This window comes from Pteropus medius, unplaced genomic scaffold, assembly GCF_902729225.1.
Source record: "Pteropus medius unplaced genomic scaffold, Ma_sr-lr_union100, whole genome shotgun sequence".
In the NCBI taxonomy this organism is placed as follows: Eukaryota; Metazoa; Chordata; class Mammalia; order Chiroptera; family Pteropodidae; genus Pteropus; species Pteropus medius.
Genome location: NW_024355327.1, coordinates 1,174,142 through 1,195,132, shown reverse-complemented (window position 1 = coordinate 1,195,132; position 20,991 = coordinate 1,174,142). Strand labels below are relative to the sequence as shown.

The 20,991-nt window shown below is 37.5% G+C and overlaps 1 protein-coding gene and 1 long non-coding RNA gene across 5 annotated transcripts in view; both read right to left on the bottom strand.

The window, feature by feature from the left end:
• The window catches only part of FHIT (fragile histidine triad diadenosine triphosphatase), a 1,065,768-nt gene that overhangs the window by 606,368 nt on the left and 438,409 nt on the right, over positions 1–20,991 (bottom strand). The window lies entirely within an intron of this gene.
• On the bottom strand, positions 1,003–19,773 carry LOC120599482 (uncharacterized). The gene is made up of 3 exons (XR_005651916.1): positions 19,539–19,773; positions 17,650–17,658; positions 1,003–1,013 (listed from the first exon to the last, which is right to left on the bottom strand). It is a non-coding gene; the product is annotated as an uncharacterized LOC120599482 (long non-coding RNA).

Here is a 20,991-nt window from a genome sequence, read left to right as displayed (position 1 = left end):
AAAGCAAAGAGATATGTGGCACCATCTGTTTAAAAGCTTACAGGACGTTATAGACAAAGCAACCTATAAAAAAAAATTCAACTTTAATAATAAAAATCATTCAACTTTAAATAATGGGAAAATTAAGCAAAAAGAATACCTTAACAACAAAAATACCATTTTAATGCTTAATAATTCTATTGAGATAATGAATTTAAGAGAATAGAAGCAAAATAAAGAACATTTAGAATACTAAGGATCCGTTATTGCTTAACTGAGTATATAGGTAAAAGTAAATAGAAAAAATGATGTCGAGTTTTGATGTAACTGCTTAGCTTACTAGCTGCATAGAGAGAGAGGCAAGTGCATTTTCCATCCAATCTCGGTGAAGCTATTTACCACTGTGCAGAAAGCAGGAATAAATGAATAGTTACTAAGACAGAATAAGATGGCAGGTAATTTTGGATAATTACAAGCCTCTGTGGAGTTTAACGGAGTACTGAAGAAGAGAAAGTCTACATCTAAAGAGAAGGAAAATAAACTTTCTGGTTACACTGAGCATTTTTAGTTACCAGACTAACACAGGTTAATTTCATTCTCAACGTGCAATTATCAGAAGAGTCACAAGAGGTCTTACTGTGGTAAAAGTTCCATAAGAAATGGTTTAAAATATTTTAATCGGCAAAGGGTAAATTTATAAAGTGTTCGAATCGCTTTTTTGACTTTGAAAATAATTGACACAGTAGGTAACACCTTATGGATAACTACTTGTTAAAAACAAGATACCGGGCCCCCAAAAGAATCCCTTTTACTAAGACCTACATCACCAAACCAAGACTTAACTTACACTTTCAGCTCTTCTACAAATGGAATCTTAAACCAGTGAATCAGGAATCACCTGATCAGCACTAGGTAGATAATCTACCCGAAAGACCCCTGCCATCCCCTAAAAGAAAGTAATTGCAATAACCGATCCAATCTTTTTTGCCTCACATAAAACCTCCTTATTCCCACTCCCTTCTGCCTATAAGAGCCTTTCACTTAGTACAGCTCCCAGAGCTCCTTTATGTTAGATCTCCTATTTGCTAGATTGCATGTTGCCCAATTTGAATCAATTTTTGCTCACATAAAGTATTCAAATTTTAGATATGCCTCAGTTTATCTTTTAATATACCTAAAATATACACCAGTTACTATTTGCAAAATTGTATCAAAAAGCGAAGTTGAATTTTCATACGTAGGATAAACAGTATTTCCTTCATTTTCTTTTTAAAATGCAAGAGTTATTAATTTTCCTGAAAAACTTTCCAGTAGGACATAAGATTCAAGATCCTAAAATTAATTTTTCAAATGTTAAGAAGTTTTTACACACAACTTGCTTCTCTTCTCATATGCATTCTTCTTATTGAGTGACTCCTAAACATACACACCACAATCCGAGATCTTTCTCTTTCTTCCTATATGGAGAAAAAAAAGGCAGAAAAATTATAGTTTTGATCTTTGCAAAATACATCTACCTTCCTGTCAACCACTGACTCCAAGATCCTGAGGCAGACAGAAAAGCTGAAAGTAGTGTGCCAAAGGTCAGGGAAAGAGAAAAATCTGAGAGGAGCTGGGGAAGAAGTAACTCTTCATATACCTATCTACGCTGTAACATACACATAAAAAAATTTCTCTCCATGTATAAGGATCTCTGTGGATTATAAGATATTGATGCCATTATTCTTTAAAAATCAGAAAATTCTTAAATTAGTTCTTAAATCTAATAAATTGGTCCTCCCGGTCTATTCGATAAGACATTTTGTCTTCTGTTAAAAAGGAAAACTATTCTTATTTTTATTCCAACTTGCAAATTTTCAAAGAAAGCCACATCTGCTGTGGGGCGGGGGAAGGGGAATGGCACATTATTTTTCATAATCTCCTCTTCCTCTTACTAAGGAAATAGTCCACTTAATGTGTCCAGAAGGATAATAATTCTGCTGCTATACTAAGGGAACAGATCCGTTTATTAAAAAAACAAAAAAAAACAAAAAAACAAGAAAAAACATTGAGGAATTGCCAAACATTGCAGGGTTCATACAACCACTGCTAATTACTATGCATATTGTAATTCTGGACCTACTGGCAATGTATCGGCTGATCTTTCTGGATTGTGTCTTTCCAGCTGAATGTTGTGTATTTCCCACATAATGCAAATGACAGGCAGGAAGTTTATTTTGTGATTGGCAAGGAAAAAACTTAAAAATCATGTTTTAGATTAGGTCACTAAAAAAGTGCCATTATGAAAAAGAAAATACTTTCAACAAACCTGACAGATTGCATAATTTAGGGTAAAATACAAAATATATAAATGCCTCACCATAAATGTATTTGAGCTCGATCCACCTGACAATGCTAACATCTCCAGGGGAAACAATTTCTAAAAAGGTGCAAATCTGACTTTTCCCACTGAAAAACTGCTGGTTGACTCTTTTGAAAAGTTAAGTTGAAACATGCTTTAAATATTTTACAAAAGTACCCCTATATTTATGGTTTTAGGGTAAAACCTTTCCCCCTGTGTTATCTTCACTTTTAGGATTTTAGCCTGGAATGTTTATCAAAATAAAATAAGAGGAATTTATCATCATTTAAGAAGAATGCTGAGGAGGGGGGAAAAGGCATGTATTAGCTTGTATTCCTCATAATTCATTAGTGGTACTTTTCACAACAGTGTATGAGGACAAAAGAATAAGACTAGTTTCACATTTAGGCCCCTAAGAGATCCACAGTCTCCATTTCCTGTCTGCCAAGATTTCAATTTTATCTTTAATGTACCAAATTTGCAATGGTGGTTGCCATTTACTGAGCACCAGTGATGAGCTAGGCACTCTGCTAATCTCACCCCATTCTCATAGCCATGACAGGAGGTAGCTCGTATTATCTCCATTTTATAGATGTGCAAACTCTGGCTCAGGGAAGCTAAGAACTTGGCTCAAGCTTTCTCTCCTAAGAGGCTGAGCTGAGGTTCAAATTCACACATAACTCTCAAACCTGTGTTATTTATGATGATGACAAAAGGACAAAGAGTCTGCTTTTAGAAAAGAGGAAGGTCTTTTACCTACATGCAGCAAGGAATTTCACTAGCCCTTAAAAGAGGACCTGGAGCACTAATAGGAAAGGAAACCCATTAAACAGAAGGAAAAGACATCAAAAAGTTAATTCAGGAACTGTACGAGTGAGCCAGGCACTGAAAAGAGGGCCAGACATGGGGCTGGGGGATACTAGGGAGAGAGAAAGAGAGACACCAAAGAAGAGAAAGCCCTGTCTATGGGATGGCTCCCCTGATTTTAGCCATTAACAGCGGGAGTAGCTCAGAATACGTGTAACCAGGCCGACAGAGCCAAAGGACTTAGTCAAGAAGTTCCACACACACATCCCATTCTGGGTTGCCCAACCCTGTTGTGCTGCATGTTCCTCAGTGAGCACGTGTTAAGTGAATTGAACACTGTCTCCTGAAATTGAAACAGCTACACTGGTCAAGACATTGCCACTGAAATTGAAAGCTGCGGAGTAAGTTGACTGCAGGGAGTAGGCAGCAAGGAGAGGGTGGGATGGGATGGGGCGGAGGGGAGAGAGAGAGAGAGAAAAGGTGCGGGGGAGAGAAGCTTGTAAATTATTCTTGTAAACTGCTTACAAATTAGTTATAAAATTGGCAGTGTGCGGTTGTCTACATCAATAACAAAAAAGCAAACAAGCAAAAAAAATGCAGATCGGAAGAAATATAACCTCAGTCACTTCATATTAACTGATCATTCAGTCATCTATTTGCTTAAATATTTTTTTAATATCTACCACATGCCAGGCACTGTGCTACATGATAGGTGATATATCAGTGAATAAAATAAGTTTGTCTTAGCAATCTAGTTGGAAAACGGACAATATTTAAGTAAAGCAGAAATAAATATATAACGAAAATCATGATAGGGTATGAGGGAACAAACTGGGTGCAGTGATAAAGACTGGCAAGACAGGCGGGTGGACCAGGAAGAGAGAAATTTAGATTAGGTGGACAGGAAAGGCCTCTAATGACTCTAAACTCTAGAATCCTGCTGGTTCTCTAACTTGAGCATAAATCAGAGTCACATGGAAGGCTTGTTACCACATTGCTAAGCCCCACCCCCTGAATATTTCTGAATCAGTAGCTGCGGATAATTTGCATTTCTCATAAGTTCCCAGGTGATGCTGATGCTGGTGCCCCTGGACTGGGAAACATGCTTTGAGACCTGAACTACAGCACAGTGCTTGAGGAAAGAGTTACAAATATGAACTGAAGTTAGAAGATCAGGCAAGGAAGCTATACATGTCCTTACAAATGATTGGTGATAATGGCGGTGCCAAATTCAAAATATGCCTAGGAATTAGAATCAGTCTAGATAATCAAGATGATTACATTTGTTTTCCTTCCTAAAAAGGGCCTCTGTTACCCTCTTCTAAGTTAAGAACCTGTAAGAAATTCAACCAAGGAATACAAAAAAAAAAAACCTCAAAAATCAAACAATATATTTTACAATATTTTACATTCCTAAATTAACACAGCATCTATGATTCAGAGGACTTGATATCATCAGAGCATATTTTATAGAGACGATAAAAGAGCTTAAAGGATGACAGCTGCCTTCAAACACGTGACATTATAAGGATTACAGCAAAGAAGGCATTTCTGTTAATAGAAGAAAATATGAGCTTACGATTACTGTAAGAGGAATCTAAATTATATGTACAGAAAATATATTTGAACTCATATGCTTTGAAATACTTAACTGGATTCCAAAGGAGAATAATTTTTCTTAGTATTTTTAAAAATAGATAGAATGCCTCCAGAATTTTGACTGTTTAGTGGTTCTCAGACTTCTGGAAGCTTGTTAAAAGTATAGATTTCCAGGGCCATCCTCAGTTTCCTATTGAATCACATGACATGAAGCCCAAGAATTTACATTTTTAATAGATACCTTCAGGCATTTTGATGTTGTTAGATTAAGGACTACAGTTTGAGAAATGCCTAGTTAAGGTCTGGTTCCTGTAAAGGGCAAAACCAAGATGGATAATCTCTTATGCATTTGATAGTGATGCATCTGTTACCAAAGGAGTATTATGTGCCAGGTACTGTGGTGGGCACTTTTTAAAAGCATCTCCTTTAACCTTGAATGATGTTATTATTCATTTTGAACTGAGCAATGAGAAAAATGGGACCTAGCAAGGCAAAAATAACTTGTCCAAGGTCATGTAGCAAATAAGTTAGGGAACCACAATATAAACTGAAGGATTGTGCCTCTGATAATCGATCTACAGACTTCGGCTACACAGAGCTCACGACTGCCAACCTCTGTGAAGCTATAATAATCAGTAAGTGATTTTCTGGCAATTACAGGTTCTTCTGAAGTAGTATGTGATAGACTTCTAAATCAAAGAGATGTAAGGTTGAACTATGTCTCGAGACTCTGGAAGATTCTTGGATACCTGAAAATATGCACAGGTGCTAGACAGTCAAGGGTATGAATCAAGAAGAGTCAAGAAACTTGAAGTTTTTTCCACTAATATTTTCCTAGACACATTAATCCTCCACTAGTCTCAGAGACAGAACTTTTAGCCACAAAGGGCAGAGACTGGAGATAAAGGCCTGTATTAAAAAAAATCGCATTACCATGAATTAGAAGATGAATATGGATAAGCCATTTAACCTCTCTGAGCCTATGTTTCTCATCTATAATATTGTGAAACATTTAGCATAGTACCTCACACATAGATATTCAGTGTTATTCTTACTTCTTCTATGTTAAAGTATTACCTCTAAGAGGCATGTGATCCAGTACAAAAATAGAGGAAAAGAAACACAAAGGACATAGAAACAGGAAAAGATGACACAACTTTATTGGAATCAAGGAAAAGCAAAAACAAATTATAACAGCAAAATACTATTGCACCCCCAGAAAGAGAAAAGAGTGAACTTTGATAATATAAAAAGATAAGCAATGACGCAGATGTAGAGGAAAGTATTCTCTTCCACACTCTGCACTTAAAGGGGCAGTTGCAGTTAATTTTTTTTAAATGCTGTTTACAGAAATTCTATTTCTTCTTATTGCCCTGAGAACAGAAGTCAATAAACTTTTCCTGTAAAGGAACAAACAGTAAATATTTTAGGCTTTGTGAGCCTTGCAGTCTCTGTAGAAGCAACTCAAGTCAGGAGCTATAATTTAAACCAGCCACATACGTGTTACTCCCCTTCACACAGGGCCCCGCCCCTACACCGGCCCACGCTGCCTTTGGCCACCAGTCCTCTGAATTGTCTCCTGTGCCATAGATTCTGCAGTTGGCCAAAAGAGACAGGGTGAGAACTCCAGGACCTGACCTTCTACCCTCCCCAGTCCCCAGAACCTCTGACTCACACACATGTGGCCTCCTGTTGACTTTGAGAAATGTTTCCCATTGTTGAGTTTGGGATTGTTACTGGTTAAAATGGGGGCAGGTTCCTGTCTCCAATGTATTAACTGTCTGGGGCAAGCAGCCTTTGGGTGATAGCCTTTGCAGCGCAGGTCCGAGAACATGCTAGAAACAAGCAGTACCTCTCCCAGAAAGAGGTGGGGCTCAGGCAGAGAGCTGGGGTTTGTCCTGCTCTCCTAAATCCACCCGCTTTCTGCCTTCAGGACATAAGTTAGTGGCCTCTGCTCACTGGCGGGTGGTCATGCAGGTGCATCCTCTCCAGGTACCAGCTGGTCCTTCAAATCCTCTGTCTGTCCTATTGCGTGGAACAAAACGATGGACTTCGTCAAGGTCGGCACGTAGCAGGAGGACTTTGGTTTGCCAGGCCTGGATGGTGGTCACCTCACGGTGTGCCAGAAGTTAGTGTCATACAAAGTCCAAAGAATTTTGTACTTTTGAGAAAAAAAATTACTTAGGATAATTAAACATATAAATTTTTGTTAATGTAGCCCCTAAGCGATGAATAAAAATTTCAGCTCATTACACAATAAGTAAAATGAAATCTATACCACTGAGGGAGAGACTCTTTCTGAAAGAAGTGTGGCAAAAAACACTTCAATGCTGCTCACTTTGTTCTCTGTTTTCATGTTCACTTGCTGGAATGCAAGACATGCTTGACATAGTGAGCTTTTTCTCTGATGTATTTAAGGTGATATATTTGCCTGAATTACTCCTGTCATCGCTGATAATATTGGAAACTAAAATAAAACAGGTTAGAAACCCTCAAAAAAAAAAGTAGCCACAGACAACACATAAATGAATGGCCATGGCTGTGTTCTAATAAAATGTCATTTATAGAGAATGATATTTGAATTTCATATAATTTATCCCTGTCAAGAAATATTATTCAATTTTTTTTTTTATTTTTTCAACCATTTAAAACCATAAAAATAATTCTTAGCTTGAGGGCTACACAGAAACAGCAGTGGGCTGGATGTGGCTGAGTGGCTGGTCATGGATTGGCAACTCCTGCCTTACAGAGATACTCACACATGCGCACAAGGAGGCATGGACAAAGACAGTCTTAAAACTGTGAAAACCTGGAAACAACCATCAGTTCCTCAACAGGGGGATGGCTAAATATATCAACTGTGGTATATCTACAGTCTGAAATACTATGCTAGTAAAAAAGAACAAATTCTAAACATACTAATATAAAAGACACTTAAGAATGTTTGATTCTGTTAGCTAAAAACAAAAGCAAAATAATTCTAATTTAACAATGCTATATGTGTTCCACTGAAAATTCTACTGATATGCAAATAAATGTGTTCCAAAATTTTGGAAGAATTAGCACAAACTTGATTGCAGGGGTAGGAAAGGGAGGAGAGACCAGGATGAGGCTTAGGACTGTAAAAAAGGTAAGTTTTACCTGTATTATTTTCACTCTGTATAAGGAGACTGGATTTATGGGAAAACAATTAAAAGAGCTAAAATGAGACTTTTGGCACAAAGGTTTTAGTTCCTGTACTATTGTAGCACTGAGAAAATCTCTAAAGGAATGAGGTGGGTCACTTTTGGTGGGGCATTCTGTGATCCCAGACCAAGAAGTATTCCATTTCCTGAGGTCAAATTATCCGCTATCCACAAATGTTTGGATTTATCTCTCACCAATCAAAAGACAAATCAAATACAGGCTTGAATGAGAAAAGAGGCAAAAAAAAATAAAATAAAATAAAATAAAAAAAAGAGTAAAGCTGAGTAACATTCATTTATTAAGAGCATTCTAGGGACTTTCAGACAGATTCCTTCTGTGTTTTTACTGTGAATGTCACTGTTCTGAATGATCAAGAGACTGATGACAATATCCAGAAAATATATGCTGAGTTACATTCAGAGGGTGTGTGTGGGGTGTGGGGGCAGGCTCTGATCAGTATTAGCTTGCCTAACCAAATCAGAGACAAAATGATCGCAGCAGATACCCGTCTCAGTTCATTACTCAACACCTGTTAAATGTGATTAACAGCTCTGGATAATTATGTGTTAAGAGCATCTCAGGCTGTAATGGATCCCAGAGGTCTGCAAAGTTGACTTCATTTACATGTTTGTCTCCTTTCACAAGGTCTCAGCCAAATGCTGCAAAAATCTACTGAGCATTTTATGAACTCCCATGTGCTCAACTCAGAGTTTTGAAAACACCAGCATCTTCCTACAAAGGACAGTGAGTGCATAAGATGTACTCTGTTAATAAATAAAGCAGGCACGGATTGTATTTTATGGGGCACGGATAGGCCTCTTGTTGCAATTTCTATTATAAAAGGCTGCTAACCTGTGTGCATTATATTAATCATTACATTTTGTGATCTCAGCTAAAAGAGCTAACAGCATCGAGGTGGCAGAATGCACCCAAACCCTCCTCTCTCTCATCTTAAATAAAGCAAAACTGAAAAAGCAGAAATCAAGACAGCTTCAAGAGGAGGTTTTTAAATATATTTAATAATATATTAAAATATTTATATATTAGGTTATAAAATTATATCTGTATTATATGATATATGTAGCATATATATAAAATTATATTAATATGTATTAAACACACATATCTCATAGTCATCAGAGTATATTTCTTGCTTCTCTTAAATGGTATGCAACATAAATAATTATAAACTCTTCCTAGAGTTAGTTAATTAAAAGTCAGCTAATGACACCCCCTCCCTTTTTTGGCAAAGGAGTAGAGTTGGAGGCAGAAATTAATTACTTCTTCATTCCTATTTACTTAATCTAGCAAAATTATGAATATTAACTCCAACAACTGCACATGATGGAAAATATATAGCAGTCAAAACCACTGAAGATCTCTCTATGTACTAACCAGAAAGATAACCATGAAATACCAAGCTGAAAACAAGTCGTTGAACATATACGGTGATCAAATTTGGTAAAAATAATATGGAAAGTCCACATATATACACCTTTAGATTTGTATATATATAAGAAATGGTCTGAGAACATATACAACTGCAAGGTCTTATACGTACATTGGTTTTGTCTCCTTTAGCCCCAATGGAAAGTATGTGTCCTAAATGGCCTGCATGGTTTTCACAGCTAGCTAGAAAAGGATTTGCATGGTTCCTTCTTACCCAGCGACAGTACAGCACAGTGGTTTAGATCTTGCATCCTAGAGTCAAGCAACTGAAACTCAAATCTCACATCCACCACTTATCCGCCAGGTTGTCCTAGACAAGTTACATTTTCCTCTACCTCTGTCATTTCCTCATTTGCCCAATGCTGCCTACCTCCTACAGTTACTGTGAGGGTTAAATGATTTAATAACTATGTAGCACTTGGTTTAGCCAGTGCCTTGGACAGTCACCTATCACCATTAGCCAGCATTGTCTTCATCTTGTCTTAGCCATGTGAAATTTCCTCAGTCATATCTTTTCTAATTCGCCAAATATAAAACAGGGGCAAGCGTCAGCTCAGTACCCATGTCCCTACCCACTCCTTCCAAAACACCCCAACTACTTCGAGTCCCAAATAAAATCATTGATTAGTTTGGACATTCCTAAAACCTTTTCACTCTCTTACAGATCAAGGTGATCAAAGGTCACATTGTTTCTAACTTAATTCTCAGTTGTGGTCTGAGGGTGAAGCCGGTGAGATGGGCTGTTGAATTTCTCTGCTGGCTGACAGGTCCATTAGCACATTTGTGGTTTGTTTTTTCCTCCAGGCTTCTTTTCGCTAAAAGTTCCTTCTCTCATTTTTTTTTTTTTTTTACTTTTAATTGTCTTTTCATATTGGTCTATAATTTTCTGTCATTTTGGTGAAACTATTGTGTCAAAGGCAAGGTATATTTTTAATTTAAAATAACATAGGCAAACTGCCCCCGGCATTTTTATGAATTCTAACTAGCATGGGACGTTATATATTTTTAAGGTTTGCCCAAATCATGGGTCAAGAATCTTGCCATTTTACTTAGCACCTCTCTGAGATTGAGTCTTCCTTTTCACTAGCCATTTGGGTTTTTGTCCGCCGTAAATTGTCCATTCACATCCATTGCCTTACTTCATCTGGTTGACTTTTTTAAAAAACATGTTTTATGGAGGATCATGGTATTTAACTGGTTTAACCCTTGGTCTGCCATGTGTGTTATAATTTTTTGTTTTTAAACTGGCTTACTTGTTGCATTTGGATTTTATGTTCAAACATGAAAGGCTGTTTAGGGAAACGTGTTTAATACCTCTTTGTTTCCCACTTGCCTTGCAATGCCCTGCTTTGCATATCAGGATTAATCCTTCCACCCCACGTTTTATTACCCTCTAATCTCTTCTTGTCCCCCTGGCTTTGGAAGCCCTAACTTTCTCTTCTCTATTTCCTGCTTTCCTGTCATCACAATTTCCTCCATAAAGAACTAAGATTTCTCTCCTTCCCCAGCTTTTTTTTTTTTTTTTTCCAAAGGGAGAATAAAACTTTTACCAAAGACAGTTTTGATGGGATGGCTAGAAAAACTGCTTTTCTTCATTGGCATTTTGGAAATATTGCTCAGTGGTTTGGGACCCATTTGTTTCTACTACCTCCATCTATCTTTGCTTTATGGCTTTTGACTTTTGCTGCTTTACCTCCACATTCTGTTTTGCTCCACTTCAACTGTTTAGCTGCCAGGTATGGACTGGTTTCACTGATTTACTGTATCTACCCTTATTCCCTCTCTGGATTCTGAATCCCACCTGGGAAAGCTTCTTCCAGCTCACAAACTCACTCATTTATTGACTGAATGAAGTTTAGTTCAATCAATAAACATTTTAGCATAAGTGGGTTCAATTCCAACAGCACAGATGTTTTTCAGATAGTTTCAGATGGTGAGACCAAGAAGTTTTATTTTTGCAAAACGTGTTAAATAGTGACATATTCTATTTCATCCTATGAACTAGAGATATTTCAACTTAGGAGAAAATCAAGATACAGATACATATAATTATATAATAAAGCATTATTTTATTTATTGTATATTAGATATTCTATTCATCGAGGTATTACGCCATATAGTACTATTGAAGCATTATTATAATAAAATACCAGGCACAATCCAGAAAAATTAAGTTTTTAAACTTTACTTTTTTTCCCATTAATAACTATTTGCTAAGTTTTGCTTACTTGAGAGTTAGCATCAAATATTTATAAACATTTTAAGGGTCAAATAACTAGAAATTGAGGATATTCCATTAAAATAACCCTATCCCCCACCCTCCAAAAATTGAGAAAGCACAACTTTTGTTCCCCGGGAATGTAGAAAACCCCAGGGAAGCAGAGAGACTAGTTTAGAGGCAGTCAAAAATTTCATTGGTAAGGTGCTTTCAGCCTGGAGCAAAGTAATAAGATAGATATAAGGTAAGTTATTAGTGATCCATTTTAAAGAGTGAACTATCAGTACTTGCTGGAGAGGTCTTAGGTGGCATGAAGGTATGTTGATAAATTGGTTATTTTCTCCTGTTAATCTTTTCATGTCAATTTCTTTATTAGACCAGACAGAAAGACTTAGAAGGGCAGAAGGAAAATTATTTTTCCTCCCCAACAACATCTTAAAGGCTCTGCGTTTTAAAATTTCTGACCAGTTATTATTTTTGTCCATCAAAATCTCAGCCTGGTTATCCTCGCTTATATATGGTATCATTTTTCATTGACTTGACTGCCCAAATACAACTCCAGTTTTCAATTTTCAAGTACTTCTCCCTCTTCATCATATGTTCCAAAATCCAAACACTGATGGTGTGAAAATATTCCAATATGTAGGTGCAGAAGCCTGACATATGAGAAAAGAACAGGCGATAGTTTTGTTACTTTTGAGTGGTTTTGCAAAAGAATCAATTCCAGAGCCAGCACTGCAATGCTCAGGATCAAGCAGCATTTAGAACAAATGTCTGTGTGTCCCAAAACAGAGCACATCCCTGAGGCTGTTCCCTTCCATAACTATCCTAAGGTTTTTTGAAGTCTTCTCATATCTTATCACATTTTAAATATCTAAAAGAATCAATATTTGTTCTTTACAACATTTTATTTATTTATTTATTTTTGATGCTATTGTTGAAGGACAATCAATTGCGATTTGCATAAACCAAGGGCAACTTAAAAGACAGTTGCAGTAACTAAGATTGAAACTGGCATGTCTCTCCCTATGAGATGTCAGACATAAAAATTGCTATTTCATAATGGAGAAAAAGATAAGTCTCCAGGACACACCAGTCTCCTCCTCTAATCTTTTCCCCAAACAGCAGCCTGGGTGATCTTTTTATAATGAAAATTCTAACATGTAACCCCACGTACTGAACCTCTGCCACGGTTTTCCATTGTCCCAAGGATGCAATCCAAATTCCTCAACATGGCTTCTAAGACTACATCAGGGCTCTCAATCCTAGCAGACCCAGACCATTTTAAATACGAATATTTTATAATGCCCTCTTTAGTCTCCTGAAATGAAATCGACCATTAAAATAATTTACCTCAATTCCTGAGGTAGTGTCATAACTAGAGTCATTATAATGCCTTAACGTTACTAAAAAAGAGAAATATTAGAATGGAGTAAAATGTGTTCACAGAATCTCTCATTCCCCTAAATATACACAAGGGAACATGCAGCCTCAATTATCCTTAGCAGGAATCCCACGACTATGAGAAGAACCAGCATGAGATAAAGCAAACACTGCAGGTGGCAGAGCAGAGAGAATCCACATTCATGGAAATGTCATAGAGCTGTTGAATCAACTAATCCTGAAGCTCATAGTATGTTAAAATTTTCAAATGATTCAAGCCGATATATCCTTTTATAATTACTTTCTGCATTGGGTTTTCTGCCTATGAAACAAAACATCACAATCAATATATTAAACGAAACACGAGGCATGAGGAACAGTCTATAAAGCACATTTATATGATCACCCAATGAAAATAGGAAAAGTAGTGTATTTTTCTCTGATTTATATGAGATATTAAGGACTTTAGAGAAATGATGTGTTACCAGAATAGCCTAATCTAGACATTTAGGGACATGTTTCCATTTAATAATCTTTAAAGCTCAAGATGCAAGCCTCTTGATGTCTTATGTAACTGCACTCAGATTTCCCTTATAGCTTTTTCTTTGATTCAAGCTGGTTTTGCCTAGATAATGGCTTGGTGACTTTATCCTTCTGCCCTTATCGTTCCACCTCTGTATGCCCATTTCCTTAACCATTAAGCCTTAGGACATAAAGTTGTGGCCAACGTCAAATCTTTTAAGAATAATGCCTCAGATCTATGATCATGAAGACAGTAAGTTTTGGTTAAACTAAGGATAACATCTTGGCTTTAGATGTGTTTCAGCCTCAGGCCCATTGAGGCAGAACAGCCCACCAACCACAGGACCAGACAGAATGACGCCGTGGCCAGTTTTAGAACCAAAGAGACTCAGTGATCGATGACCCCAGCCTTGTCCAATCAGCAGCACCCATGACTCCAACACTCTTGGTTTCCATGACTAAGGATTTTTCCCCTATATAATCTATCCCCTTGAGACACCCAGGGAGCCAGGTTTTTGAGAGTGATAGCTCACCTGTATCTCCAGGACTTACAACTCTCTAAAATAAACCCTTATTCTCTTTACTGCAAAACCTGTACGTATCTCATTGACTTAGATGTGTGTAGGCAGACAGACCATTATGCTCCAGTAACATGTATATGCTTTGCTTTAAGGTATAACATAGTTCTCAGGACCTTATGACAATGCTGCAAATAGTATTCAAAAGTTATTAGAGCTGGTTACCCCCACCTCCTCTTACCAGTCCTGCTGCTCCTAAGTAATGCACCTGACCACGAGGACCTGAAATCCCACACTGATGTGGCTTTCTTTATAGACAGGGTAAGAAAAGTAAAAGTGCATAGTTAACTTCTTATAAGTGAATATCTATTTCCTTTTCCTAGTGTAATTTTTAAAATATCTGAATAAAATCATTGCCCCCATCCTTTTCAACATTCTTTTCAAAAAGTAAAACAGCTACTAAAATAAACTAACAATTTAACAATTTATATGGTACTCTTCTCTGCTTTTACTCTATATTATAATTGTTCTACAATAACTAAAGCAAAAAGAGCAAATACTTGTATGGAAGCAAGTATTTGTGAAGCAAGCCTCTACTCTAAACACTTTGAAAATAAAAACTCCTTTAATTCTATAATAACTCCATAAGGGTAATTATTATTTTTTATCACCATTTTACCAATAGGAACATTGAGGTTCAGAGAGGTTAAGTCACTTGCCTAAAGACACGCTATCGTAAGCCAAGATTTGAACGGTGGGCCAGGGCTCTTAATCACTAGATTATACAAGCAAACCTCGGAGATATTGCCAGTTAGGTTCCAGACCAGCACAACGAAGTGGGTATTGAAATAAAGCGAGTCATAATCTTTTGCAGGTGGAGGGTCTTGCCTTCAATTCGTAAAAAAACACAATATTTGTGAAGTGCAATAAAGTGAAGTGCAATAAAACAAGGTATACCTGTACTGCCTCTCAATACAGCACATGCTGGGGAAAAGATAGGCTAATCCCGGAAAACGTTTTGAGGTTATTGTGTAAGGAGATAAGTACAGTTTTATGAAGAGAACAAAAGTAAACAAAGTGTTTTCTGAAGAGGCTGCAAAGCTAAAGTTAGAAATGGATCACTATGTTGTTTTATTTGGTCATCTAATGCACTCACATTTGCACGTTCACTCACACTTGTGCATTGCACACACACACATACACACGAGCACAAACACGAATAGTTGAGGGGGAAAATAAAAATGGTTCTTTTTTCCTTGTTGTTGATCAAATGTAGCTACAGTCAAGAGGGGATAAAATTTGATGCTTACTTCATACACAAGTACTTTGAAGTAGAACACAGAGGAATAACTTTTTACATAGCATTCTGAAGGGAGGAAAAATATGCTGTAAAATCCAGTCCCCCTGCTGAGTGTCATTTCTAGCAATGGGGTTTGTTTTATCTGTAGTGCATCCAGATGATCAAAGCAAAAAATAAAATAAAATAAAATAACTGATCCACAAGATCTGAAGAGTTCATCAGTAATCACCTGTTACATTTATAAACAAATCAAAAAGTAATTTTAAGCCTATCTCCTAACTCCTAACACCATGGCAAATGCTTCTGTAATGGGCAAGGAGCACATTAGGAAAGTTTCTCAGATGAAGGTGGGTAAGAAAGAATAACCTTAGCTAAATTTGCCTCCCCGTATAGCAGAAACAGGTGGAAAAAGGCAGAATAATCTTAACACATCTCTAACAGGGCCAAAGGCAGCTATGGAACAATGTGAAACGTGTCAGAAGGCATTTTACAAGAACCACACAGAAAAGCATGCTACTGATGGTGCAGCAGTTAACAGCGTGGGTTCCAGAGCAAGCTTCCATGGTTTGAATCTAACTCTACAACTTGCAAGTTCCATTGACCTTGGACCAGTTAAAAATCTTTCAGTGCCTCAGTTTCCTAAAATAATGGGGATAAAATATGATCTGTCTCACTTAATGGCTGTAAAAATTTAATGAGCTAATACTTACAAAAAGCATCAAATAAGGCCTGACACACAATAAGTACCACGTAACTGTTAAATAAGTAAAATACTATTGAGAGAAAGAAAAGATCTCTGTCATGCTAAAGGTTCCTAAAGTGCTGACAGAATTTAAATGGGATTGGGAAATACGTTAATTTTCCCCTTTCCACTGATTCTCTCCCTGTTGCTACAAACATTCTAAGATCTCAACCATTCTAAAAATTAAAACTGACAAATGGTCTCCTACTTTGTTAACCCCCTGTAAAAATCTCCTCTCTCTTTACCTTCATTGATAAATTTTTTAAGAATCATACACATGTGTACCTATTACTTGTTCATGATCATTCATTCTCCTGCCACTCAAAACCTAGCTCTAGCCCCCAACATTCTGCCCAGAGCACCTCGAATAGCCTAACGCCTAAATCTAACAACCCTTTTTAATCAGTCAGCGTCCTCCCATTTTTCTAGAAAATTAAATATTATTCACTCATTCTCTCATCACGATTTTCTCCTGTCTAGGCTATGTGACTTATTAGAATGCTGACTTCTGGAAGCAAGGGACTTTCTTCCTCACACCTACATCTCTTGGTATTGACTAGTGTGTCAAAAATTAAATTGCTTTGTTAGACTTGGCTTTCCACCACTGTGTGAGATGGCCCCCAAGATTCCCACCTCTGGTGTATATAACCCATCTCAATCCCTCCTCCTAAACAGGGGCAGGACTTTGAAATGATGGAGTTCATTTCTGTGATTAGATTATGTTACGTGACAAAGAGGGATTTGACAGATATAATTAAGACCCCCAAATCAGTCGCTTTGAGTTAATCAAAGGGGAGCTTATCTTGAGTGGGCCTGACCTAATGAGAGAAGCCATTAAAAGAGACTGGGCCCTTTGAGACAGAAGAAATTCAAATCCTAAAAGATATTCTGTTGCAGTGCATGAAAAAGTAAGCTCCCATGTTGTGAAAGGCTTTAAGAAGGAGGCCATGTGGCATTGACCATCTAGGGGCTGAGTGGTCATTGCCTAACAGTTAACAAGATAATTGAGACCTCAAGCCTTTAACTACAAGGAAATAAATCCTACCAACAGGAGGGATTAAGAAAGTGGATCTTTCCCTAGTCAAGTCTCCAGATAAGAACACATGCAACTGAAACCTTGATTTCAGCCTTGAGGGACTCTTCGAAGAGAAGCCAGGTAATATATGCCAGATTCCGAGCCAGGAAAACTGTGAGATAATAAATGTGGGTTCTTTTAAGCCCCTGGGTTGATGGTAATTTGTTACACAGCAAGAGAAATCTAAGATATAACTTGTCCTACTTCCTTCTGACTCCATTTTCTCCTCTGACTCTGTTGTTCTCACCTAACACCAAAATCAGTATATGGTGTTTTTTTTTCTGTCAATGCTCTTCAAAGTGCTGATATATAGATGAATCACTTTAATAAGCATCTATGTGCAGATATCCCTAGATCTCCAGACGATTCTTCGCTCTTAAGTCCATGTCCTATTTTTCCTATTGCCCAACCCTCAGCTCCACTGGGGCACCGAACTCCTTATTTGATGGGTCCAAAATCTACCTCGTGATCATCCCTTCTATCTCTTGCTCAAAGTATCTCCTCCTAATTGTGCCAATCCTGCTCATGACATCTCCATTCTTCCAACATTTAGTCTGCGAGTACCACTAGGAGACTTCCTTCTTCCCTTTCCATGATTAGAACAAATAGTTGGCCAAATCCGATTGGCTTTTAATAACACAGTTCAAGTGCAAGCCTTCTTTTCTGTTCTCAATGGAATTCAGACCCTTATTACTACTGGTCTGGCCTTTTTCCTAATTTGTCAAAAACCGATTTTAAAATCTTTAATATTTACAAGTAGGACTTACAAAAGGCAGTGGAATTAACATTGCTTCAAATGAGCTCTCAAAGTCCAAACACACGTAAGTTTTGAATCTCAGCTCTGTCAATTGCAAGAATTTTTTAACCTCTCTGGGCCTCAGTTTCCTATATGATTATTGAAGAAGATAACATTTACCTCCCAGGGTTATCATGAGAATTACATGAAAAACAATCCAATAAATGGTAGCTGTTCTAAATATTACCTGCAATACTGGCAACAGGGCTACTTACCCTGTCAATCAGGCTTGAAAGCTTAACAAAGCCTCCAATTCCTCTTTCTATGTCTCCTGACTAAACCGTCAGGGTGACCTTGACCAATGTCTTGCATTATAACTTCATCAGAACACGTTTTGAGCCTCTATTCAGCTTGTAAGCTCTTGGAGAATGTTAACAATATTGCTTATTTATCCTCGTCTCCCTGAACTCTGACTATTAAATACTGATAAATGCTGAAGAAGAAATTGGGAAGTGGTTAAAATGGAAACATGGCAGCATAGAGTAGGAGGGCAGAAAAGTAAATGAAAAGGGTAAATGTAATGGCAGGCTTCATCTCACCTAAAATCAAAGTGAAGCAAAGATGTCCCTGTGTGCTGAGTTTACTCTTCGTGAGCAATTCCTCTTGGGACATATGTGCCATTACTGAAATCAGACCTTCTGGATATTTATAATTTTCCCATGGGAGGAAGAAGGCAGATACTAGTGTCATTCAATTCATCACATGCAACCCAAAGAAAATACTCAATATTAATGAAATTATTTTGTAAAGAAGGGAAAGAATAAAGTAATTGCATATGCTTGACAACTTTCAGTTAGCCCACTTGCCCCAAAGGTATAAATGGTTGAAAATCTTTTTCCTTCTGCAGCTGAGAATATCTCTATGTAATGGGAAAACTTCAAACCATGTTGCTAAAGAGATGACGGCACTGAGATCTAGTGATTGTATTAGCAAGCCTTTACTTGGAGTATGTGACAGTGACACGACTTTATTTTCTGTCAGAAGCTGGGGACGCAGCATTCATAAAAATTTATAAAAATTCTGGTTTGAATTTATGACAAGGCAGAAGGCATCAGTTAAAATTTTTATAAATGCCTTCTTTAAAGAGAGTTAAGAGAGTTTTCACTGAATTCTTCTACCCATCATTGTCAGAGAATCAGAAAAGAAAAAAAAATAAAAGACTTAAAAGTGCCTATGTTCTGGTCAATATCTGAGTAGGTAAAAACTTATAAACTTGTGTAGAAAGAGCATTGCAGAGAGGAGAAAGAGCTGAAGATGTAGATGGATTTCAAAGAAACACAAGCAGGAAAGAGATAAGGAGTTTGGATAAGTTTCACATACAGGTCCAACAGCTTCAGATCCTATAGGGGATGGAGACACAAGAGAAATAAAGGTTCTAGTTGGCTTTGCCAGATAGACCTGCAGATAGAACAGGCAAAGCCCCTACAAGAGAGTTAAAAGAGTTTTCACTGAATTCTTCTACCCATCATTGTCAGAGAATCAGAAAAGAAAAAAAAATAAAAGACCTAAAAGTGCCTATGTTCTGGTCAATATCTGAGTAGGTAAAAACTTATAAACTTGTGTAGAAAGAGCATTGCAGAGAGGAGAAAGAGCTGAAGATGTAGATGGATTTCAAAGAAACACAAGCAGTTCTAACCTGGCTTTTCCTTACAGATGTGCATCATGAAGAGATGAATGGTACTCTGATAATGCTCTTCAGGACAGTGGGGAGGGCAGGAGAGAACTTACAATCCAGATGTGCTGCAGATGAAGGTGAGAAGGTAAAGAGAGGCTAAAAAGATTGCTATTGGTTGAGAATACTTATATGTGATTTTATATACATTATCCCCACCACAACTCTCTGGGATAACAATCATTATACCCATTGTACAGGTGTGGAAGCAGAGGCACCAAGAGGCTAAGTGAGAAGGTAAATCAGGTTCTTGTTGAGCAAGCATTCCCTTCCTTTCCTTGGCATTCCTGAGAGAAGCTTACCTCTGATGGTCAACGTGGTCATGCGACTTGCATGGAATGTGAATGGAAGATACTTCGTCAGTTCTAAGCTTACACCTTAAGAAGTTTTCTCCTTTGTACCTCTGGTTGCTTCTGACCGTGAAAACATGTTCCGGGTAACTCTAAAGCCTCTTTCCTGGGCACACAAATATAAGACAGGTAGAGCAGAGCCACCGTGCCCCACCTGCAGGCTTACAGTATAAAAAGAGGTCCCCAGCAGCTCTACTGTGAGGATATAATGACATTGTCACATCCCACTAAGACAGTGAGTAACCAGTTTACTGAGGTGTTTGAAAAGGAGTTTTTTTCTTAAGTGCCACTTATTAGCACTTGGCACCAAAACTGAATCACAGAAGCCATTTTCTAAACAAATGTTTGTTTTCTTCTTGCTCAGAAAGAGTGAGAAAAGTTTAATATAGAAACCTATTTCTGATTTCCACCTCTTAAATTCTAAACATAGTATAGTTATTTGGTATGTTTTAATTCTGAGAAAATTTGATTCTTACAGTGTACCTCATTTTACTCTTGTTTCTTGTGGTTTATGGTCGAAGTTTTTGGTTTTTCACCCTCCTTTAAGCCACCTTCTTGTGCTAATTTTACAAATCACATTAACTAAAAAGATTACATTTTATTCTTTTACATCATTATCTACCCAATCAGTGTACTTTATTTTCCATATTTTTGTAAATCTCACAGGGTATTTTTTATGTTTCTGCTTCCTGTACTTACCTCCATCAAGTTTAGATAATAGTCATTGTCAGCACCTAGCTGATCGAGAAGGGAAGTTTTCAGTGGTGAGACGCCCAGCTAAAAGAACGCAACAGGAGCCGACATGAGAGCAAAACGCAAGCATAAACTTTATTGCAAGGAGTGCGCTTCTGCATTGGGGGACCTCATGGGCTTTATATATGCCAGAGAGCAATAGTGGCATTCTGCCACACATTCGCGGTACAACAAACTGAATCATTCTTACATAAGCTAGGCACAGGCGCACTACTGCATTTAATGTAACATACTAGATCCAGGGTCCTGTCCCTAGCCGCAAGCCAAACCTGGGATCAGCCAGGCCTGGGGCCCACAGCCA